We start from the raw sequence: 16,434 nt of genomic DNA, 5'->3' as shown, positions 1-16,434 counted from the left end.
AAAAAGAACACCTAATTCTACAAAGAAAAGTACCTCTGTCTCATTATGTAAAATCTCAAAATATTACTCTTAAATTGAGCCCTTCATGTTTCTTCTCTCTTCATTTTAAATATTTCACTGAGGTTTGATATCCATTGGTAAAGTGCTCAACACTGTTGAATTACTTTAATGCAAGGTTGTTTTTGGCTTAAAATATCATCTACTTCTACTTGCTGTATAAATGAAACTGTAAATATGAAAAAGATGTCAAATGAATACTGTCCTTTCATACGTCAATGGAGTACAAATTAAGGCGTGTTTTGAACAGTTGTGGCAGAGAGTCAGGAAACTGATGACAGTAAAAATATAATCCTAAATGTCTCTCCCTATTTAATTTACAGCTGAGATGATATAATCTGAAGTGATGGAAGGAAAGAAAACCAGATTTCCCTTCTTGGTTGCAGGTTATGAACAAAGTTTATGGAGCTAATTTTTAAGGTTACTCTAACCAAGGCTAGTCTACAGGCTCTCAGAGGAAGCCCACTACCATGCCCTGTCTGAAATGTAAAATCTTGAGTCAAGGATCAGGTATCAACTTTTCCTTCAAATCCAACTGCATCTCAGCCATCCTTGATAACTAGATACTAGCAGCTCCAAAGCATACCTCGCCTCAAGAGTCATTATGTTCTTAGAAGAGGATTCCTGTTAAGTGTCTCCCTGGGAATTAAGCCTGAAACAGCCTCTCTTTGCCCCAGCCTCCCACTATTTTATTCAGTATTCTAGGCATGCCGTGGAAGGTGAACAGAAGCTGGGGTCACATACCCTCAATATTGGTCAATTATACCTAAATAAAGCTGGAAAAAATATTTTTCTCAACTCCACATGCAAAAAGTGAAAACAAAATTCTGAAAAATTAAAAAAAAAAGAAAAAGTACGTTGTAATCTGTAGAGTCCCCATAAGTGTAGTCAGTTCAAATGCCCTCATTAGCCATTCTTTCATTGACCACCCTATGTCTCTAAGTTTCTATTCCACTTAACTATAGATTTGAGAGGTATAATACTGTAATTTGCTTTACAATTGTTGTTTTGTAATTTTAATTCTCTCTCCTAGGAAACGTCTTCCCGCAAGATGAGTTCTGCATGCGCTATCATTTCTCTATTCCTTTGGAGCCAAGAAGCAGGTGCTCTACTGTTAAGATGAGCAGACTAGGGATCAAGAGCTTGGGTTTTGTGACTTGAAACTGCACTGAGAGAGCTGGGAATGTTGCTATTGCTGTAGATCATCTAGACCAATACCCTCCTTTGAGGGGGAGAAGAGAAGCGTGTTCTGTGGCTACAGGGCTCTGCATACAATGTACACTTGTAAATATCTTCTGAATCAATGTACAAATCCTGATCCTTCCGAATACAAAATAACTACACTGCCCTCTAAATATTTGATAGGTCCTTCTCTTTCAATATAGCCACCTTTTACTAAATAAATAATTGGAGATAGTCGTCTTAATAGATTTACATTATTTGAAGATGAATTTAGTTCATTTTAGGAACCTTGGCTAAAGGCAGATAGTCAATGGATGTAATTTTGATTGGTTCAGAATATCAGTAACTTGAAGTGAATGCTTCATCATCACCCTCAGTAATCTTAAGGTAATTGCTAACTAACCATATTCCCTACCCACAACCAATCTCATCTCTGACTGACAGAAAAGACACTATCATTTACCAAGTTCTTACCATGGGGTCTGTATCTTACACATATTACCTTTCTGAGTCCTACAATAACTCAATGACATATGTTCTGTTATAATCTCCACTTTATAGATGAGGAAAATAAAGCTTTATAACGTGAATAACATATAAGTTCACAACTAGTAAGTGACAAAGCCAGAATATGAACCCAGTCTGCTAACTCCTTAAACCAGTAAGGGCAATAGTTGTGTCACCACTAGGGAGTAGTAAAATAATCTCTAGTTTTGTTTAATTCCAGCCAGAAATGCCTTGATTTTGTCATGCCACATGTCCAATATGCCCTAATTTGTTTATTTTTATTTTTTATTTTGATTTTTGTGTGTGCACAGTAGGTGTATATATTTATGGGGTACATGAAATGTTTTGATAGAGGCATGCGATGCCTCCATTTGTCTCTATTACCAAAATGTGTATGTCTTTGAAATTGATAGGCTCATATGTTAAGATCAGTTCCATCACTTTATATTCACACCACAAGTTAATCCACTAACATCCTCCACAGAATGAACTGCAGATAACTATGAGCTATTACCAACTTTACCAGGTAGTTTGTGCACACTATTGTTTCTAGAAAGGATGCAATCTTGACCCACTCCTGGCTCATTCTTAGTTTTGCTTCTGGAAAGCCACTGCTTTTCAGTATGGAAGCATACCAACTTCCCAAGTCAATCTACTAATATGAAATTTTCCAAAAGCCAACTTGCCAGGAGACAAATGGACTGAATGAACGTGAATCAAAGTATCAATTTGTCAAATTATCCAAATATACTGATTTACCAAAAACCTGTTTCTTTAAGCTATTCATAAAATTTGCAGTATGCTGAGTTGGCAGATTTTAAGACTATTGTAGGAAGGAAGGATTTCAGAGTCCTGAGGGCTTCAGACACCTGCTTAGCTCCTCATCTCCTTCTCTCATGGACTCCAGTTTCCTCCCAACCCAACTTCGGGGGTTGGTAGCCCAAGCTGTGCTGGATGCTGGCTCTCCTTTGTTTATTTCCCCCATCGCAAGTTCCCCTCTCTTGTCCCCTGCTCAATTCAGCTGCAGCAGTAAGGGACCCGGGGTACAGACAAATGGAACCTTTCTTAAAATGTTAATAGAAAAACTGGCCAAGCATAATATATCCTAAGTATCTTCAAAAACTGTTAAAATATTTCAATCCACTCTAAGTCATTAAGCTTTATCAGAGTTCAAAGATATAAGTTTGGGGAAAATGGTAAATTTGGCAAATGAGTCATTTGATGATATTGGTGATAAAATCTGAAAACATGCTAAATCACTGAAAAATTAGAAAATGAATTCTTTAAAAGTGTATTATTAAATTAGCATAAACTAAAAACATTCATATGAAATCATGAAATTCTGTTTTTATTCATAAAAATGGTAAACCATTCTGTGACTTTTAACTTTTTACAAATTAAACATTCCTTAAAATGTTGAAAATAAGAATATATCCATTGACTATAATCAAGAATGTAGTCATTGCATATAATCAAGAATAATATATTGATATGAACAGATACTTAGTATACTGAATAGATAAGGGATCCAAACTATGGCCTGTGAGCCAAAATCAGCAGCAGCCTGTTTTTTTACAACGTAAGAATGGATTTTGTAATTTGGAAAAACACGAGCAGGTGATTGGTTTCTTTCTCTCCAGTGACAGCAGAGGCAATTGACAACTTACAGCCAGAGAAGCCCATTGCATTCTCACTTGGGAAAGATCTTGATGGACCTGAAGCTGCTCAAGATCATGCTTTCCTGCTAACAAAGGGACAACAAATCCCATCATTTACCATCTTAGCATATGAATGTTTTAGGAAACTCTTGCTGAGTGACTGCTTCCAGAAATTTTCTTTTGGCTTAAGAAATTAACTTTTAGTCACAAAAAGTTCTGTCTTTTTTGATGTGAGGGGAAAAGTATGATATTTCTTTCAGATATTCTGAATGGAAGGAGTGGGCTATTTGAATTTACCAGTCCTCTCCAGCAGAGTAATTTATTACTCCAGGGCCTAAAAGGATGGGGAAGGAAAATGTCTAGTATACATGTGTGTGTGTGTGTGTGTGTGTGTGTACGCGTGTGCACACGCCTATGGTGTGTGTTGGGATTGAGAGCTAGGCAGAAAGTGAAACAAGATGACTCAGGAAATAATGCACCTTTCTCCTCTCCAATTCCCTACCCTGAGCACCACAACCCTCACTGCTCCCTGGCCACAGCATGAAGAGGACTGACTTTCATGAGACAATGAGTTAGGGTCTATAAGCATCTTTCCATTTCAGCCTTCCTGTCTTCCTGTACAAGACACAGATACGGATTCTTATGGCTTTCAAAATCATATTCTTTTTGTGGGTTAACATATATACAACTGATATGTCTGAAGCTGAGACATAACTGAACCTACACCATACAGATTAGTTCAGATAATTCCACGTATTAGAAAATGAAGATTTAAAACAAAGTGTTGAAGCTTCAACTATTTATAACATGAGGTCCCTTTTATCTGGCAGGTAATTACTTTTATGGCATAGCTAAGAAAATTCAATTCTTCTTTTAGCCGTACGGTAAAGGATTGCTTCAAATCACTACTAATACACAACAAAAAAGAAGTCAAATGCAGTGACTCTCATATATTTAGGTGTTTTACAAAGGATGAAGTCAAAATGGGAAAATTTCCACTAAAATCATAATCTATCCATTTCATAGAAACCATCACTCTCTAAAGGGCCATTTTGAACTCCTCTAATGTGCTTTTCTGGTTACACCAGTTTTCCACAAACACATCAAAAGAGGAAAAACACCGAACAGCACTTGGTGGTATTTCCTCACCAGAATTAAAAAAAACAAGTAATACACAATATTCATTACACTTAAAAAGTAAACACGAATCATCAACATGGTAGAAATCTTAGTCTGATGTACCCTGAAGAGCAGTTAATCTATGGTAAGAGTTGCCCTAATGTCAAATAAGAAAGAGAAAACAGAAAAATCAACACTAAGTAAACAAAAACTCTATTGCTATAAAAATAACCAAAAAAGTTTCAAGGTTTTGTCATCTCAAAAAGAATATTGCTGATATTGGCTTCCTCTGAGCAGTGTAGAAATATTAAGTAAACATGAAGGCAACTTTAGAATCTGATTAGTGTTCTGTGGTCCACCCCCTGCCCCTTTTCAAACGCAGAGAAGGCAACATATAGCTTTGGTTGGTGAGTCACTGGAATATGCCTGGATGCCAGCTGCTAACACTAAAGACATTCATGGGCAGAATGAATGTCAAGGCTACACAGTTCTCCATCATATATTTGTGGAAAATTCATTCCAGGAGAAATTCATAAATCAGACACAAGACTATACTAAGACCAGCACTGTGTGGTAAGATATAAAGAAAGTTTGCTCTGTTCCCACTAACTAATAAGCCCTTAAGGCCAAGCCTTCCAACTGAGGACAGGATGTTCTATAGGGATGCATCTCTCACTCAAAGAGGACAGGGTTTTTGAAGGACTAGAACTGACAGCTCAGATATAATTTCTACAGTTTATAAGGTACTACGTTGACTTTTATATTTCATTATTTTCATATTTGGATCCATTATCAAATATTTTTCCAGTCTAAAAACTATTTTATGAATTAATATTTGTCACTATTCAGTCAAAATGATTTGCTTTCACTTCAATGAAACAAGACACACGCAAACACACACACAGCTTTACATCATAAAACAGGGCAGGACCAACTTCTTTTTAATACAGCCAGTAACTTTAGAGCACCTGGACTAGGTACATATGTTCATGCTAAGGTTTTGCCAAACATCCCATGTTTTATTTGGCATCTGAGTCTTCCTATTTTTGTAACCGTCTCAGTCATCCCTCTAAGGTAACATGGTATATGGTTTTTCTGTCACTTTTATAGGACTATTATATTGAGCCAGTTGGGGAAATAAAGCAACAGAGACCAGTCGAGTCCCAGCATATGTTAAAAGAAAACGTTTTATGTCTTTGCTATTTATTAAAACGCTAATGGCCTGTGTTGGCTGTGCAAATATGAGATATGATTTGAAGTTTGGCCTTTTTTTCTTTTTTTGTTCTGAAAATCAGCTCTGTTAGTTTCCAATGGTAAGATGGACCCATAGCTAAACACGTGACTGTATTCTAGAAATCAGAAAATGAGTTAATTGAATAAAACGAGCTAGTCTGTGTACTGAGGGAGACACAAGCTGAATGCAATTTGGATCCCACTCTCAGCAAGCTTTTAATTTTCCAGGAGAAGAGCTAAGTCAGTCTGTGATCTCCAGGCAAAGTGGAGAGTGTCAGTATGAGAGTAGAAAGCAGGGAGGAAGAGCTCTTCCGAACTGGGCACCAGGAGGAGCTTCTCAGAGAGGGAAGATGGAACTGTTTCTTGAGTGGTGAGAAGGAGTCAAGTATACAAAATACAGAGGGGAAAAACATTTTAGTCCATGCAGAAATAGTGAATGAACTTAAATGGCATTTATGCAGAATGGTGCAGTTTCTTGTAGTATTGTAGTTTCTCGTTTAGTTGTACATCTCAGCACTAGACAGCAAGTTTTATGATAGGCACAGTACTGGACACTGCAAACACAGCCTCACGGATCTTACAGTTTCATGGGAAATCCAGACAATGAATGATTAGTTTAGAGATAACTATAAAGTTAAAAATTGTAATAAGTATGATTAAGGAAAAGGGCAGAATGCCAGAGGAGAGAATAAATAATAAACTTAGGGGAACCAGTATAAGGCAACTATTGAACAACATAATGGAAAAACATTTCAGGTTGAGGACACAAACTTGTGCAAAGGCTCTACATTGGAAAAGAGTGTTGAGAATTCACAGAAAAGAGAAGCCAGGGAGGCTGAAGTCTGACAGACAAAAGGGAATACAACACAAAATGAGGTTTCAGAAATAAGTAGGCATGAGAGCAGTATGCTTTACAGACCATACAAAAGGAGTTTGGATTTTATTCTAAGTGCAATGGGGAAAGCACTGAAAGTTTTTGAGCAGGACAGTAACAAGATCATATTTCAACAAATGATACTGGAACAACTGGACATCCATATACCAAAAACAATGAACTTTGACCTAAATCTCACAGCTTATAAAAATATTAACTAAAAGTAGATTGTAGATACAAACTTAAAATCCAGAATGGTAAAACTTTTGGGAAAAAAAAAGTTTATGTGGTCTTGGTTTGGTAATGAATTCTTAAGACATGACACCAAAAGCAATCCATCAGAGAAAAAAAAGTGACAAAATATTCCTTTCTTAAAATAAAAACGCTTTGTTCTGCAAAATACACTGTTAAGAGAATGAAAATAGAAGGCCCAGACTTGAGAAAGTACTTGCACATCAAATATTGAACAAAGAACTTGTATCTAGAATGTATAAAGAATTCTCAAAACTCATAGACTGTGGTGAGGATGAAATGAGTTAAGATGTGTTTAAAATACTCTGAACCATGCCTGATACATAGTAAGCACTCAGCAAGTGTTGTTATGTTTTTTTCTTTCTTTTTTTTTTTAAGTTCTAGGGTACACGTGCACAACGTGCAGGTTTGTTACATACGTATACATGTGCCATGTTGGTTTGCTGCACCCATCAACTCATCATTTACATTAGGTATTTCTCCTAATGTTATCTCTCCCCCAGCCCCCCACTCCCCGAAAGGCCCCAGTGTGTGATGTTCCCTGCCTTGTGTCCAAGCGTTCCCATTTTTCAATTCCACCTATGAGTGAGAACATGCGGTGTTCAGTATTCTGTCCTTGTGATAATTTGCTGAGAATTATGGTTTTATATGAGTATGATTTCATAGTTGAGGATATCAAGGTTCAGGGAAGTCAAGCTGCTAAAGTTAATACGGCAAATAAGTGACAAACCCAGAATTTGAACCCAGACTGTTAGCTCTGGAGACTACATTTTTAATTTTTACTGCTCTGACTTTGTAAAATTAATATTACAACAATGTTTGCAGGATGTTGCAAAGATTAAAGACAATGAATATGAGAAAATATTTTGTGAATAAAAAATGAAACTGAAAAAAGAATTCTCAAAATTCAATAAGAAAACAAACAACAAGAGGGTGGAGCCAAGATGGCCGAATAGGAACAGCTCTGGTCTACAGCTCCCAGCGTGAGCGACGCAGAAGACGGTGATTTTCTGCATTTCCATCTGAGGTACTGGGTTCATCTCACTAGGGAGTGCCAGACAGTGGGTGCAGGACAGAGGGTGCAGCGCACCGTGAGCGAGCCGAAGCAGGGCGAGGCATTGCCTCACTCGGGAAGCGCAAGGGGTCAAGGAGTTCCCTTTCCTAATCAAAGAAAGGGGTGACACCTGGAAAATCGGGTCACTCCCACCCTAATACTGTGCTTTTCCAACAGGCTTAAAAAATGGCACACCAGGAGATTATATCCTGCACCTGGCTTGGAGGGTCCTACACCCACAGAGTCTCACTGATTGCTAGCACAGCAGTCTGAGATCAAACTGCAAGGCGGCAGTGAGGCTGGGGGAGGGGCACCCACCATTGCCCAGGCTTGATTAGGTAAACTAAGCAGCCGGGAAGCCTGAACTGGGTGGAGCCCACCACAGCTCAAGGAGGCCTGCCTGCCTCTGTAGGCTCCACCTCTAGGGGCAGGGCACAGACAAACAAAAAGACAGCAGTAACCTCTGCAGACTTAAATGTCCCTGTCTGACAGCTTTGAAGAGAGTAGTGGTTCTCCCAGCACACAGCTGGAGATCTGAGAACGGGCAGACTGCCTCCTCAAGTGGGTCCCTGACCCCCGAGCAGTGTAACTGGGAGGCGCCCCCCAGGAGGGGCAGACTGACACCTCACATGGCCGGGTACTCCTCTGAGACAAAACTTCCAGAGGAACAAACAGGCAGCAGCATTTGCGGGTCACCAATATCCGCTGTTCTACAGCCACCACTGTTCTGCAGCCACTGCTGCTGATACCCAGGCAAACAGGGTCTGGAGTGGACCTCTAGCAAACTCCAACAGACTTGCAGCTGAGGGTTCTGTCTATTAGAAGGAAAACTAACAAACAGAAAGGTCATCCACACCAAAAACCCATCTGTACGTCACCATCATCAAAGACCAAAAGTAGATAAAACCACAAAGATGGGGAAAAAACAGAGCAGAAAAACTGGAAACTCTAAAAAGCAGAGTGCCTCTCCTCCTCCAAAGGAACGCAGCTCCTCACCAGCAATGGAACAAAGCTGCACGGAGAATGACTTTGACGAGTTGAGAGAAGAAGGCTTCAGATGATCAAACTACACCGAGCTACAGGAGGAAATTCAAACCAATGGCAAAGAAGTTAAAAACTTTGAAAAAAAATTAGACGAATGGATAACTAGAATAACCAATGCAGAGAAGTCCTTAAAGGAGCTGATGGAGCTGAAAGCCAAGGCTCGAGAACTACGTGAAGAATGCAGAAGCCTCAGGAGCCAATATGATCAACTGGAAGAAAGGGTATCAGTGATGGAAGATGAAATGAATGAAATGAAGCAAGAAGGGAAGTTTAGAGAAAAAAGAATAAAAAGAAATGAACAAAGCCTCCAAGAAATATGGGACTATGTGAAAAGACCAAATCTACGTCCGACTGCTGTACCTGAAAGTGACGGGGAGAATGGAACCAAGTTGGAAAACACTCTGCAGGATATTATCCAGGAGAACTTCCCCAATCTAGCAAGGCAGGCCAACATTCAGATTCAGGAAATACAGAGAATGCCACAAAGATACTCCTCGAGAAGAGCAACTCCAAGACACATAATTGTCAGATTCACCAAAGTTTAAATGAAGGAAAAAATGTAAAGCACAGCCAGAGAGAAAGGTCGGGTTACCCACAAAGGGAAGCCCATCAGACTAACAGCGGATCTTCTGAGCAGAAACTCTGCAAGCCAGAAGAGAGTGGGGGCGAATATTCAACATTCTTAAAGAAAAGAATTTTCAACCCAGAATTTCATATCCAGCCAAACTAAGCTTCATAAGTGAAGGAGAAATAAAATACTTTACAGACAAGCAAATGCTGAGAGATTTTGTCACCACCAGGCCTGCCCTAAAAGAGCTCCCGAAGGAAGCACTAAACATGGAAAGGAACAACCAATACCAGCCACTGCAAAAACATGCCAAAATGTAAAGACCATCAAGGCTAGGAAGCAACTGCAGCAACTAACGAGCAAAATAACCAGCTAACATCATAATGACAGGACCAAATTCACACATAACAATATTAACTTTAAATGTAAATGGGCTAAATGCTCCAATTAAAAGACACAAACTGGCAAACTGGATAAAGAGTCAAGACCCATCAGTGTGCTGTATTCAGGAAACTCATCTCATGTGCAGAGACACACATAGGCTCAAAATAAAGGGATGGAGGAAGATCTACCAAGCAAATGGGAAACAAAAGAGGGAGGGGTTGCAATCCTAGTCTCTGATAAAACAGACTTTAAACCAACAAAGATCAAAAGAGACAAAGAAGGCCATTACATAATGGTAAAGGGATCAATTCAACAAGAAGAGCTAACTATCCTAAATATATATGCACCCAACACAGGAGCACCCAGATTCATAAAGCAAGTCCTTAGTGACCTACAAAGAGACTTAGACTCCTACACAATAATAATGGGAGACTTTAACACCACTCTGTCAACATTAGACAGATCAACAAGACAGAAAGTTAACAACGATACCCAGGAATTGAACTCAGCTCTGCACCAAGCAGACCTAATAGACATCTACAGAACTCTCCACCCCAAATCAACAGAATATACATTTTTTTCAGCACCACACCACACCTATTCCAAAACTGACCACACAGTTGGAAGTAAAGCTCTCCTCAGCAAATGTAAAAGAACAGAAATTATAACAAACTGTCTCTCAAACCACAGTGCAATCAAACTTGAACTCAGGATTAAGAAACTCACTCAAAACCGCTCAATTACATGGAAACTGAACAACCTGCTCCTGAGTGACTACTGGGTACATAACGAAATGAAGGCAGAAATAAAGATGTTCTTTGAAACCAACGAGAACAAAGACACAACATACCAGAATCTCTGGGACACATTCAAAGCAGTGTGTAGAGGGAAATTTATAGCACTAAATGCCCACAAGAGAAAGCAGGAAAGATCTGAAATTGACACCCTAACATCACAATTAAAAGAACTAGAAAAGCAAAAGCAAACACATTCAAAAGCTAGCAGAAGGCCAGAAATAACTAAAATCAGAGCAGAGCTGAAGGAAATAGAGACACAAAATCCCTTCAAAAAATTAATGAATCCAGGAGCTGGTTTTTTGAAAAGATCAACAAAATTGATAGACCGCTAGCAAGACTAATAAAGAAGAAAAGAGAGAAGAATCAAATAGACACAATAAAAAATGATAAAGGGGATATCACCACCAATCCCACAGAAATACAAACTACCATCAGAGAATACTACAAGCACCGCTACGCAAATAAACTAGAAAATCTAGAAGAAATGGATAAATTCCTGGACACATATACCCTCCCAAGACTAAACCACGAAGAAGTTGAATCTCTGAATAGACCAATAACAGGCTCTGAAATTGTGGCAATAATCAATAGCTTACCAACCAAAAAAAGTTCAGGACCTGATGGATTCACAGCCGAATTCTACCAGAGTTACAAGGAGGAGCTGGTACCATTCCTTCTGAAACTATTCCAATCGATAGAAAAAGAGGGAACCCTCCCTAACTCATTTTATGAGGCCAGCATCATCCTGATACCAAAGCCTGGCAGAGACACAACCAAAAAAGAGAATTTCAGACCAATATCCTTGATGAATATTGATGCAAAAATCCTCAATAAAATACTGGCAAACTGAATCCAGCAGCACATCAAAAAGCTTATCCACCATGATCAAGTGGGCTTCATCCCTGGGATGCAAGGCTAGTTCAACATACACAAATCAATAAGTGTAATCCAGCATGTAAACAGAACCAATGACAAAAACCACATGATTATCTCAGTAGATGCAGAAAAGGCCTTTGATAAAATTCAACAACCCTTCCTGCTAAAAACCCTCAATAAACTAGGTATTGATGGGACATATCTCAAAATAATAAGAGCTATCTATGACAAACCCACAGCCAATATCATACTGAATGGGCAAAAACTGGAAGCATTCCCTTTGAAAACTGGCACAAGACAGGGATGCCCTCTCTCACCACTCCTGTTCAACACAGTGTTGGAAGTTCCGGCCAGGGCAATCAGTCAGGAGAAGGAAATAAAGAGTATTCAGTCAGGAAAAGAGGAAGTCAAATTGTCCCTGTTTGCAGATGACATGATTGTATATCTAGAAAACCCCATTGTCTCAGCCCAAAATCTTCTTAAGCTGATAAGCAACTTCAGCAAAGTCTCAGGATACAAAATCAATGTGCAAAAATCACAAGCATTCTTGTACACCAATCACAGACAGACAGAGAGCCACATCATGGGTGAACTCCCATTCACAATTGCTTCAAAGAGAATAAAATACCTAGGAATCCAACTTACAAGGGATGTGAAGGACCTCTTCAAGGAGAACTACAAACCACTGCTCAGTGAAATAAAAGAGGATACAAACAAATGGAAGAACATTCCACGCTCATGGGTAGGAAGAAATCAATATTGTGAAAATGGCCATACTGCCCAAGGTAATTTATAGATTCAATGCCATCCCCATCAAGCTACCAATGACTTTCTTCACAGAATTGGAAAAAACTAAAGTTCATATGGAACCAAAAAAGGGCCTGCATTGCCAAGTCAATCCTAAGCCAAAAGAACAAAGCTGGAGGCATCACGTTACCTGACTTCAAACTATACTACGAGGCTACAGTAACCAAAACAGCATGGTACTGGTACCAAAACAGACATATAGATCAATGGAACAGAACAGAGCCCTCAGAAATAATGCCACATATCTACAACCATCTGACCTTTGGCAAACCTGACAAAAACAAGCAATGGGGAAAGGATTCCCTATTTAATAAATGGTGCTGGGAAAACTGGCTGGCCATATGTAGAAAGCTGAAACTGGATCCCTTCCTTACACCTTATACAAAAATTAGTTCAAGATGGATTAAAGACTTAAATGTTAGACCTAAAACCACAAAAACCCTAGAAAAAAACCTAGGCAATACCATTCAGGACATAGGCGTGGGCAAGGACTTCATGTCTAAAACACCAAAAGCAATGGCAACAAAAGCCAAAATTGACAAATGGCATCTAATTAAACTAAAGAGCTTCTGCACAGCAAAAGAAACTACCATCAGAGTGAACAGGCAACCTACAGAATGGGAGAAAATTTTTGCAATCTACTTATCTGACAAAGGGCTAATATCCAGAATCTACAATGAACTCAAACAAATTTACAAGAAAAAAACAAACAACCCCATCAACAAGTGGGCGAAGGATATGAACAGACACTTCTCAAAAGAAGACATTTATGCAGCCAAAAGACACATGAAAAAATGCTCATCATCACTGGCCATCAGAGAAATGCAAATCAAAACCACAATGAGATACCATCTCACACCAGTTAGAATGGCCGTCATTAAAAAGTCAGGAAAAAACAGGTGCTGGAGAGGATGTGGAGAAATAGGAACACTTTTACACTGTTGGTGGGACTGTAAACTAGTTCAACCATTGTGGAAGTCAGTGTGGTGATTCCTCAGGGATCTAGAACTAGAAATACCATTTGACCCAGCCATCCCATTACTGGGTATATACCCAAAGGATTATAAAGCATGCTGCTATAAAGACACATGCACACGTATGTTTATTGCAGCACTATTCACAATAGCAAAGACTTGGAACCAACCCAAATGTCCAACAACGATAGACTGGATTAAGAAAATGTGGCACATATACACCAGGAATACTATGCAGCCATAAAAAAGGATGAGTTCATGTCCTTTGTAGGGACATGGATGAAACTGGAAACCATCATTCTCAGGAAACTATCGCAAGGACAAAAAACCAAACACCGCATGTTCTCACTCATAGGTGGGAATTGAACAATGAGAACACATGGACACAGGAAGGGGAACATCACACTCTGGGGACTGTCGTAGGGTGGGGGAAAGGGGGAGGGACAGCATTAGGAGATATACCTAATGCTAAATGACGAGTTAATGGGTGCAGCACACCAACGTGGCACATGCATACATATGTAACAAACCTGCACGTTGTGCACATGTACCCTAAAACTTAAAGTATAATAAATAAATAAATAATAAATAAAAATAAAAAATAAATAAATAGAAATAAAAATTAGATTCCATAAAAACAGCATGCTGGTACAAATAAATGTGATCATGGCATGAGCAGACATGTCACACTGTCACATTCAACACATAATTACACAATTATTAATACAAATGCAGCTTTATGTTAGCAAGAATTTTTAACCAAGCAAAGGGGATGTAAATAGCTAGCCATGATGAGTTCTGTTTCTCATCCCATTGCTCTGTGTGTAGCATCAGATAATGGTGGACAACCAATCACCTCTGTACTCTTCTGATGGGAATGGAAGATTCTCCCTGCCTTCTCTTAAATCCAGATGAGCCTCAAATATTTCCTGTTTAACTCATTCCTTCACCAGCTCTGGCTTCCTTACCTCCTCCTGCCCCCGAATAGTAACAGTGACCACAGCTTCCAGGTCACTCTTCTCACCATCAGACCTCATACAAGCATGCGTTTGATTCCAAGAAACCTCCTGCAAAGTTCTCGTTTGCTTATTTTATTTTGCTAAATATTACTGGCATACAGTGCACATATTTAATATATTTAATATATTACTTCATTATTTATTTACCAGTATATGTACACTGCAATGTAGAAGGAAAATGTAATCCCCTCCCAATACTAGACACTGTATAGTGTATGCTATTGTGGCTTATTACATACAAACGTGCCTAACAATGAGTTTATCGAATGCTGAATAACTATATAGTATTATAAATAATTTATGTTTTATAGACATCCTTTGTGGGTTGTTAAATAAGTTTATAAAGGGGTTTTAGTGGTATCTGGCAAATTAATCAGCATTTTTCTGGGGGTTAGGAATATATTTTTACTTTTCTTACGTAAAATAGTGGAGCATTGGCTTCTTTTCTCTGAAAATGTGTTAGTAAACAAATTTTAAAGAACACATTAGATTCACAAAAGAGAGATGCCTGTATAATTAGCAGTAACCACAATGCATACTTGCTCTTCTACCATTTAAAAGTGTCTAAAGCACTTCTCAAAAGAAGACATTTATGCAGCCAAAAAACACATGAAGAAATGCTCATCATCACTGGCCATCAGAGAAATGCAAATCAAAACCACAGTGAGATACCATCTCACACCAGTTAGAATGGCCATCATTAAAAAATCAGGAAACAACAGGTGCTGGAGAGGATGTGGAGAAATAGGAACACTTTTACACTGTTGGTGGGACTGTAAACTAGTTCAACCATTGTGGAAGTCAGTGTGGCGATTCCTCAGGGATCTAGAACTAGAAATACCATTTGACCCAGCCATCCCATTACTGGGTATATACCCAAAGGACTATAAATCACGCTGCTAAAAAGACACATGCACACGTATGTTTATTGTGGCACTATTCACAATAGCAAAGAGTTGGAACCAACCCAAATGTCCAACAACGATAGACTGGATTAAGAAAATGTGGCACATATACACCATGGAATACTATGCAGCCATAAAAAATGATGAGTTCATGTCCTTTATAGGGACATGGATGAAACTGGAAACCATCATTCTCAGGAAACTATCGCAAGGACAAAAAACCAAACACCGCACGTTCTCACTCATGGGTGGGAATTGAACAATGAGAACTCATGGACACAGGAAAGGGAACATCACACTCCGGGGACTGTTGTGGGGTGGGGGGAGGGGGGAGGGACAGCATTAGGAGATATACCTAACGCTAAATGACGAGTTAATGGGTGCAGCACACCAACATGGCACATGGATACATATGTAACAAACCTGCACATTGTGCACATGTACTCTAAAACCTAAAGTATAATAAAAAAAATAAATAAAAGTGTCTGAACATTACCTTTCTTTTCAAGAAATAAAGTAATGAAGTAGTATATTAAAATGCATTACCTTAATTTGAAAGTCATTACATGCCTGGGTCAGTTAAGTTTTCTCTATTTATTGCTTTAATGCTTTTTTAAAAAATAAAAAATAAAAAGCCAATCACCTGTATTTACATTCTGTTGGAAAAACATGTGAATTATACGAGCTGGGAAAGGAAGTTCAGACTAGTAGACTGCTATTCTGGTTTTATTTATTTATTTAGAGACAGGATCTCACTCTGTTGCCCAGGCTGGAGTGCAGTGGCACGATCACTGCTCACTGCAGACCTGATATCCCGGGCTCAACTGATCCTCCCACATCAGTCTCCCAAATAGCTAGGACTACAAGCACATGCCACCATGCTTGGCTAATTTTTTTTTGTATTTTTTGTAGAAATAGGGTCTCACTATGTTGCTCAAGCTGGTCTCAAACTCTTGGGCTCAAGGGATCCTCCTGCCTCAGCCTCCCAAAGTTCTGGGACTACAGGCATGAGCCACCATCCCCGGCCCATTTGTTTCTTTTTTCTTTTTCTTTTCATTTTGATGGGAAAAAAATATCTGTAGGTGTTATTTCTCTTGTTTTAGTTTTGCTTAGTAAAATTGTAT

The 16,434-nt window shown here is 38.9% G+C and overlaps 1 protein-coding gene across 1 annotated transcript in view; it reads right to left on the bottom strand.

The window, feature by feature from the left end:
* PASD1 (PAS domain containing repressor 1) overlaps nucleotides 1-16,434 on the bottom strand; it is a 105,528-nt gene that overhangs the window by 26,143 nt on the left and 62,951 nt on the right. The window lies entirely within an intron of this gene.

The sequence above is a fragment of the Nomascus leucogenys genome, chromosome X, assembly GCF_006542625.1.
Source record: "Nomascus leucogenys isolate Asia chromosome X, Asia_NLE_v1, whole genome shotgun sequence".
NCBI classification, from domain to species: Eukaryota; Metazoa; Chordata; class Mammalia; order Primates; family Hylobatidae; genus Nomascus; species Nomascus leucogenys.
Note: the sequence above shows the minus strand (reverse complement) of the source record. Positions and strands in the feature narration are given on the sequence as shown.